The sequence below is a fragment of the Triticum aestivum genome, chromosome 3A, assembly GCF_018294505.1.
Source record: "Triticum aestivum cultivar Chinese Spring chromosome 3A, IWGSC CS RefSeq v2.1, whole genome shotgun sequence".
In the NCBI taxonomy this organism is placed as follows: domain Eukaryota; kingdom Viridiplantae; phylum Streptophyta; class Magnoliopsida; order Poales; family Poaceae; genus Triticum; species Triticum aestivum.
The window spans coordinates 627,998,600-628,008,135 of record NC_057800.1 but is presented as its reverse complement, the minus strand read 5'-3'; positions in this window follow the sequence as shown (position 1 = coordinate 628,008,135).

The window sequence follows — 9,536 nt, the reverse complement described above, 5'->3', positions numbered from 1 at the left end:
TGTACCTGTAAGGTCAGTCCGGGCCGCTTTATCCCACAATGCCACCGAATCAAGATAAGAGTAGTAACGTCAAGCAAATTGAACAAATCATCGCCCACAACTACTTTGTGTTCTACTCGTGCATAGAATCTACGCATAGACCTAGCTCTGATACCGCTGTTGGGGATCGTAGCAGAAATTCAAAAATTTTCCTACGTGTCACCAAGATCAATCTATGGAGAGACTAACAACGAGCAAGAGGAGTGCATCATCATACCCTTGAAGATCGCACTGCGGAAGCGTTACAAGAATGCGGTTGGTGGAGTCATACATGCAGCGATTCAGATCGCGGTCGATTCCGATCTAAGCGCCGAACAACGGCGCCTCCGCGTTCAACACACGTACAGCCCGGTGACGTCTCCCACGCCTTGATCCAGCAAGGAGAGAGGGAGAGGTTGGGGAAGACTCCGTCCAGCAGCAGCACAACGGCGTGGTGATGGTGGAGGAGCGCGGTACTCCAGTAGGGCTTCACCAAGCACTACGAGAGACGAGGAGGGAGAGGGGTAGGGCTACGCCAAGAGAGAGATCAAATCACATGTGTTGGGCAGCCCCATACCTCAAGTATATATAGGGGAAGGGGAGGGGCTGCGCCCCCTCTAGGGTTCCCTCCCCAAGGGGGGCGGCAGCCCTAGATCCCATCTAGGGTGGTGACCAGAGGGGAGAGGGAGAGAGGGGGGCGCCCTAGGGTGGGCCTTAAGGCCCATCTGGACCTAGGGTTTGCCCCCTCCCACTGTCCCTGCGCCTTGGGCCTTGGTGGGGGGGGTGCACCAGTCTACCTGGGGCTGGTCCCCTCCCACACTTGGCCCACGCAGCCTTCTGGGGCTGGTGGCCCCACCTGGTGGACCCCCGGGACCCTCCCGGTGGTCCCGGTACGTTACCGATAGCACCCAAAACTTTTCCGGTGACCAAAACGGGACTTCTCATATATAAATCTTTACCTCCGGACCATTCCGAACTCCTCGTGACGTCCGAGATCTCATCCGGGACTCCGAACAACATTCGGTAACCACGTACATAATTTCCCTATAGCCCTAGTGTCATCGAACCTTAAGTGTGTAGACCCTACGGGCTCGGGAGTCATGTAGACATGGCCGAGACAACTCTCCGGTCAATAACCAACAACGGGATCTGGATACCCATGTTGGCTCCCACATGCTCCACAATGATCTTATCGGATGAACCACGATGTCAAGGATTTAATCAATCCCGTATACAATTCCCTTTGTCCATCGGTACGATACTTGCCCGAGATTCGATCGTCGGTATCCCGATACCTCGTTCAATCTCATTACCGGCAAGTCTCTTTACTCGTTTCGTAACACATCATCCCGTGATCAACTCCTTGGTCACATTGTGCACATTATGATGATGTCCTACCGAGTGTGCCCAGAGATACCTCTCCGTTACACGGAGTGACAAATCCCAGTCTCGATTCGTGCCAACCCAACAGACACTTTCGGAGATACACGCAATGCACCTTTATAGCCACCCAGTTACGTTGTGACGTTTGGTACACCCAAAGCATTCCTACGGTATCCGGGAGTTGCACAATCTCATGGTCTAAGGAAATGATACTTGACATTAGAAAAGCTTTAGCATACGAACTACACGATCTTGTGCTAGGCTTAGGATTGGGTCTTGTCCATCACATCATTCTCCTAATGATGTGATCCCGTTATCAAGGACATACAATGTCCATGGTCAGGAAACCATAACCATCTATTGATCAACGAGGTAGTCAACTAGAGGCTTACTAGGGACATGGTGTTGTCTATGTATCCATACATGTATCCGAATTTCCTATCAACACAATTCTAGCATGGATAATAAACGATTATCATGAACAAGGAAATATAATAATAACTAATTTATTATTGCCTCTAGGGCATATTTCCAACATGGGGTGTGGTGTGTATTTATAAGGACAGGGACGACACATCGTTATTACGCAGATGCCCCTAGCGGTTCACATCTGAGGGACACGTGGCAAACATGCAACACATTGGAAGTTGTTCCATGTTCCCACGCACGCCTGGATTGTCGGGTGGTCATTCCGGCTTCTCCGGGTTTCAGGCAATAAGGATTGAGCATTTACAACAGATTTAATGTTTGTCTCTGTATCTTCTGCTGACAAGGCCGCACAGAAGACATTCGACGGTTTCAATAGAATGCATATGATTGATACGTCTCCGTTGTATCTATAATTTTTGATTGTTCCATGCCAATATTCTAAAATTTTCATATGCTTTTGGCAACTTTTTATACTATTTTTGGGACTAACATATTGATCCAGTGCCCAGTGCCAGTTCCTGTTTGTTGCATGTTTTTTGTTTCGCAGAATATCCATATCAAACGGAGTCCAAACGGGATAAAAACTGATGGAGATTTTTTTTGTAATATATATGATTTTTGGGAAGAAAAATCCACGCAAGACGATGCCCGAGGGGGCCACGAGGTAGGGGGCGCGCCCTAGAGGGGCAGGCGCGCCCTTGACCCTCGTGGCCACCTCGTAAGGCGGTTGATGCCCTTCTTTCGCCGCAAGAAAGCTAATATCCGGATAGAGATCGTGTTAAAATTTCAGCCCAATCGGAGTTACGGATATTCGGGAATATAAGAAACGGTGAAAGGGAAGAATCTGGGAACGCAGAAACAGAGAGAGACAGAGAGACAGATCCAATCTCGGAGGGGCTCTCGCCCCTCCCACGCCATGGAGGCCATGGACCAGAGGGGAAACCCTTCTCCCATCTAGGGAGGAGGTCAAGGAAGAAGAAGAAGGAGGGAGGCTCTCCCCCCTCGCTTCTGGTGGCACCGGAGTGCCACCGGGGGCCATCATCATCACCGCAATCTTCACCAACAACTTCACCGCCATCATCACAAACTCTTCCCCCCTCTATGCAGCGGTGTAACCTCTCTCTTACCCGTTGTAATCTCTACTTAAACATGGTGCTCAATGCTATATATTATTTCCCAATGGTGTATGGCTATCCTATGATGTTTGAGTAGACCCGTTTTGTCCTATGGGCTATTTGATGATCAAGATTGGTTTGAGTTGCATGTTTTATTATTGGTGCTGTCCTATGGTGCTCTCCATGTCGCGCAAGCGTGAGGGATCCCCGCTGTAGGGTGTTGCAATACGTTCATGATTCGCTTATAGTGGGTTGCGTGAGTGACTGAAACACAAACCCGAGTAAGGGGGTTGTTGCGTATGGGATAAAGAGGACTTGATGTTTTAATGCTATGATTGGGTTTTACCATAATGATCTTTAGTAGTTGCAGATGCTTGCTAGAGTTCCAATCATAAGTGCATATGATCCAAGTAGAGAAAGTAAGTTAGCTTATGCCTCTCCCAAATATAAAATTGCAATAATGATCACCGGTCTACTTATCGATTGCCTAGGGACAAATAACTTCCTCGTAACAAAAAGCTCTTTATTAAAACTAACTTAGTTGTGTCTTTATCTAAACAGCCCCTACTTTTTATTTACGTACTCTTTATTATCTTGCAAACCTATCCAAAAACACCTACAAAGTACTTATAGTTTCACACTTGTTCTAGGTAAAGCGAACGCTAAGCGTGCGTAGAGTTGTATCGGTGGTCGATAGAACTTGAGGGAATATTTGTTCTACCTTTAGCTCCTCGTTGGGTTCGACACTCTTACTTATCGAAAAATGTTGCGATCCCCTATACTTGTGGGTTATCAATGATTTGGATAGATAGATTTTAGAAGGAAGCATAGAGAGGTTAGGGTCCGATCACATTCACTTAGTTCAAAAGATTCAAACGAGAAGACATAGCTATAAGCGAATGTTGTAGAGGACAGAACACTAATATAAGTATATACCAATATGATACCAAATCAACATTGTGAAGATAAACACGAAGACGAATCAATGTTGAAGACAAACCAAATGCGAAGACTATGCAAATGAGACGTCAAATGAAAAACACTTCAAGCAAGAGGTTGGTGGTGGCGTTACCCACCGTATAGGAAGTATTAGACCCAGACACGGCGCACAATTATCGTGGCGCTCCAAAGTCAATTTCTGCATTAATGTATTCACACTTAGAGTGTATGTCTTCATTGTTGAAGATATACGTTACTTCGTGTGTTGCACATCTAAGTCATCACATGCATAAGCGTCAGGATGTGTGTCCAATTATAGGACATTCGAGGATTCTAAGATATTCAGCTCACACCGCAACTTGCAAAACCTTTTCTTATCCAAGGGCTTTGTGAAGATATCTGCCAATTGCTCTTCAGTGTTGACGTGAATGATATCAATATCTTCCTTCATGACATGATCTTTGAGAAAGTGATGTAGGATCTGAATGTGCTTTGTCTTCGAATGCTAAACTGGGTTGTTGGCAATCTTGAGGGCGCTTTCATTGTCGCAGTAGAGTGGCACATGCTTCAGATGGATGCCGTAGTCCTTGAGAGTTTGCTTCATCCACAGAAGCTGAGCACAACAAGATCCAGCAGCAATGTATTCAGATTCAGAAGTGGAGAGAGATACACAGTTCTGCTTCTTTGAAGACCAACAGACAAGAGATCATCCAAGAAAGTGACATGTGCCTGATGTAGACTTGCGATCAACCTTGTCACCAGCATAATCAGCATCTGAGAATCCAACTAGATCAAACGCTGAGCCCTTTGGATACCATAATCCTAGTGTTGGGGTGTAAGCCAAATATTGAAGAATTCGCTTCACAGCTAAGTGATGCGATTCCTTTGGTGTCGCTTGGAATTGGGCACACATTCAAACACTAAGCATTATATCTGGCCTAGATGCACATAAATAAAGCAAAGAACCAATCATGGAGTGGTATACCTTTTGATCGAACTCTTTACCATTGTCGTCGGGACCCAGATGACTTTTGGTTGGCATTGGCGTCGTGTAACCTTTGTAGTCTTGCATTCCAAACTTCTTCAGGCAGTCTTTGAGGTATTTCTCTTGAGATATGAAGATGCCGTTGCTTTGCTGACGGATTTGAAGACCAAGAAAGAACTTCAGCTCACCCATCATGGACATCTGATATTGCTCTTACATCATGTGTCCAAACTCATCACTGTATTTTTGATTAGTGCATCCGAAGATAATGTCATCCACATATATTTGGCACAAAAACAGTTCACCATCATATGTCTTCGTGAAGAGTGTGGGATCCAGGGAACCAGGTTTGAAGCCTTTGCTCTTCAGAAAATCTTTGAGTGTGTCATACCAAGCGCGATGGGCTTGTTTGAGGCCATACAGTGCCTTATTGAGCTTGTATACCATAACAGGATGTTTTGGATCTTCAAAGCCAGGCGGTTGTGCAACATACACTTCTTCAATCTTGCCATTGAGAAAGGCACTCTTCACATCCATTTGATACAGAAGGATGTTATGATGATTTGCATAGGCTAGCAGTATGCGAATGGCTTCAAGCCTAGCCACAGGAGCAAATGTTTCATCGAAGTCAATCCCTTCAACTTGAGTGTATCCTTGAGCAACGAGACGAGCCTTGTTTCTAACAACTTGACCATGCTCATCTTGCTTGTTGCGATATATCCATTTAGTGCCTATGATATTGTGTTTACGAGGATCAGGACGCTTGACCAATTCCCACACATTCTTCAGCTCGAACTATTGAAGCTCTTCTTGCATAGCTTGAATCCATTCAGGTTCCATGAAGGCTTCATCAACTTTCTTGGGTTCAGATATTAAGACAAATGCAAAGTGCCCACAGAAATTTGCTAGCTGTGTTGCTCTTGAACGAGTGAGTGGACCAGGTGCATTGATGCTATTAATTATCTTCTCAATCTGTACTTCATTTGCAACACGAGGATGAACTGGACGAAGATTATGCTGTTGCTGATCGTTGTCATCATTAGGAGGATTGTCTTCAGGCTGAGCATTGTCTTCAGGTTGATTAGGTGCAGAAATGATAAGTTCCTCTTCAGCCTGAGCTTCAGACGGTATGATTTCTCTAGTTACCATAAGCTTGATGGACTCACTAGGTGGAACTTCATCTAGCACATTTGGCAGGTGCTCTCTTTGTGAGCCGTTAGTCTCATCGAACCGCACATCCACAGTTTCAATCACTTTATAGTGAAAGAGGTTGAAGATTCTGTAGGAGTGTGAATCCTTTCCGTAACCAAGCATAAAACCTTCATGTGTTTTCGGTGCAAATTTTGAAGTGTGATGTGGATCCTTGATCCAGCACCTAGCACCAAATACTATGAAGTAACTGACATTTGGCTTCTTACCAGTAAGGAGTTCATAGGATGTCTTCTCCAGAAGCTTGTGAAGATAAACACGGTTGATGACATGGCATGCAGTATCAATGGCTTCGGGCCAGAACTTTTTTGGAGTCTTGTACTCATCAAGCATCATCCGAGCCATCTTACTGAGTGTTCTGTTCTTGCGCTCCATGATGCCATTCTGCTGAGGTGTGTATGGAGCTGAGAATTCATGAGTGATGCCCAATGTATCAAGATAAGTGCCGAGGCCGGTGTTCTTGAACTCTGTGTCGTTGTCACTTCTTATGTGCTTGATCTTGATGCCATAGTTCGTCATGGCACGATTTGCGAATCTTCTGAAGACATCCTGCACTTCAGTCTTGTAGAGAATTATATGCACCCAGGTATATCTGGAGTAGTCATCAACTATAACGAAGCCATAGAGACAAGCAGTAGTAGTAAGAGTGGAATAATGAGTAGGGCCGAATAGGTCCATGTGAAGTAGCTCGAAGGGATGTGATGTAGTCATGATTGTCTTCGAGGGATGCTTGGCCCTCGTCATCTTTCCAGCTTCGCAGGCACCGCATAAGTGATCCTTCTTGAACTTGACGCCCTCAATGCCTATGACGTGCTTCTTCTTTGCGAGCGTATGCAAGTTCCTCATGCCAGCATGCCCTAGCCTCCAATGCCAGAGCCAGCATTCTGAAGCTTTTGCAAGAAGACATACGACAAGCTATGGTCCTGCTGAGAAATCTACCATGTACAAATCATCTTTCCGATACCCTTCAAAGACTAGAGACTTGTCAGATTCCATTAGAACAAGGCAACGATATTTTCCAAATATCACAATCATGTTCAAATCGCAAAGCATTGAGACAGACATTAAGTTGAAGCTAGGGGATTCAACAAGCATCACTTTATCCATGTGCTGATCCTTTGAGATTGCAACTCTACCTAGACCCAATACCTTGCTTTTACCAGTGTCAGCAAATGTGATGTGACTCTTGTTAGATGGACATAAGGTTGAGTCCATGAGAAGACTTCGATCACCAGTCATATGATTAGTGCATCCGCTGTCCATAATCCATTCTGAAGCAGCTGGTGTCATACCCTACAGTGCAGTTAGGGGGATAGGCTTCACGAAGAGTATTGTGAAGCATAAACATTTGACGAGCAAGTGGATTATGAAATCTCAGATCCAGGTTAGGACTGATAGGATAAATGGCAAGCGACTCAGAATACATAATAAGACCATTTGGGCATTTTATCTTGCGCCCCACAAGATGTTTTAGGTCCCTAGCAATAGCATTTGACGCCTTTGATTTCCGGCTGGAGACCTTTCCTTGCAAAAGGGAGTTAAGTCTTCTTAACCACCCACATCTTCAGGGGTGGCTTCGAAGCAATGAGTCTAAGTGCAGCATCTGAGAACTTTGGCTTTGGGGCCCTAGCAAATAGCTTTGCAGGAGGCTAATAGTACTCATATGAATAAGCAGAGTAGTTCTTAGTCTTATGAACATAGCGGTTTGATGATCCGCGCTCATATTCATAAGTTTGAGTATGATTTTCCTACAAAACGTTGGTGTTAGGGTGACCCAGGTGAGTCCTGTGTCTATATGAAGCCTTTGGACCATATGAAGCCTTTGGTCCGGGGTTTTTCTTCTTCCCTTGTGGTGTCATGATGAAATTCACAGGAAGATTCTCCAGACACCTTTTGGGCGGATCCGGCTTGCCTGCTCCCTTTCCATGCTCCCATCCGTGCTCCCACCTCATCCTACGACTGTCTTTTTTCCTTTTTCCTTTCTAATCTAATCATCTCCCCCCGATTTTAAGGGGGTGGGGCCGGGCCTTATTTTGTTCCAATCAAATCAAGGCACGTATGCGGGAGCACGGATGGGCGCACAAGCGGGGAGCAGACAAGTCTCGCCCCTTTTGGGCACCCAGATTTTCTTCATAGGTGGCCCATTCCTACAGTTAGTACCAATATACCCGGCAAACACTTCACCATTCTGATTCTTAAATAGTTTATAGTTTGCATCAAAGGATTCATCAATGATAATAGGGTTAGCACAAGTGAAGCCAGATAGGGTGGATGGATCCACTGAAGGTTCCTTTGTAGCAACCCATGTGGTTTTGGGGTACTGCTCAGGCTTCCAGTAAGAACCATCAACATTCATTTTCCTCTCGAACCCAACACCCTCTTTCCTAGGGTTTCGGTTCAGAATCTGCCTTTTGAGGACATCACATAGTGTCTGATGCCCTTTGAGACTTTTGTACATCCCTGTCTCAAGCAATTTCTTCAACCTAGCATTTTCATCAGCAATAGCAGTGGCATCCTCAGCAGAGGGGTTAGTTACCACATCAATAGTTGAAGATATTGCAACAGTAGCAATAGTAGAACATTCAGCAACAGAAGTAGCGTTATCACACTCAAGGCATTTTAGACATGGTGGTTCAAATCCTTCCTGAGCGGGACTGATCTGTTGAGCGCGAAGTGACTCGTTTTCTTTTTGAAGATCTTCATGAACTGCTCTCAATTTCTCAATTTCTTGCTTCCTTTGAAGATAATCATAGGAAAGCTTTTCATAAGTTGTTGAGAGTGTTTCATGACGACTTTCAAGTTCCTCATACTTAACATGAAGATTTTTTATGTCTTCAATTAAGGACTGAGATCGGGTCATTTCCGCGTCCAACAGGTCATCGCTTGTGTCTAACAATTTTTGAATATGTTCCATAGCTTTCTGTTGTTCAGTTGCAATTTTAGCAAGTGTTTTGTAGCTGGGTTTGGATTCACAATCAGAGTCATCTTCACTTGATGTTTGAAAGTAAGCATCGCGTGAGTTTACCTTGGCACCACGTGCCATGAAGCAGTAGGTGGGAGCGGAGTCGTCCTTGTCATTAGCATTAGCGTAAGTGATGGAGCCATTGTCTTCAGTGTTGAAGATGGACTTGGCAACGTAGGCTGTAGCTAGAGCCAGACTTGCAACGCCAGAGTCGGACTCCTCCTCAGACTCCACCTCCGCCTTCTCAGAAGCAGACTCCTCCTCTGAATCCATCTCCTTGCCAACAAAAGCACGAGCCTTGCCAGATGAGCTCTTCTTGTGTGATGAAGACTTTGATGAAGACTTGGAAGAAGACTTTGAAGATTTCTTCTTCTTCTTGTCATCAAAATCATATTCCTTGCTCTTCTTCTTCTTCTTCTTCTTCTTCTTCTTCTTCTTTGAGGATTTCTTCTTCTTCTTGTCATCAAAATCATATTCCTTGCTCTTCTTCTTCTTC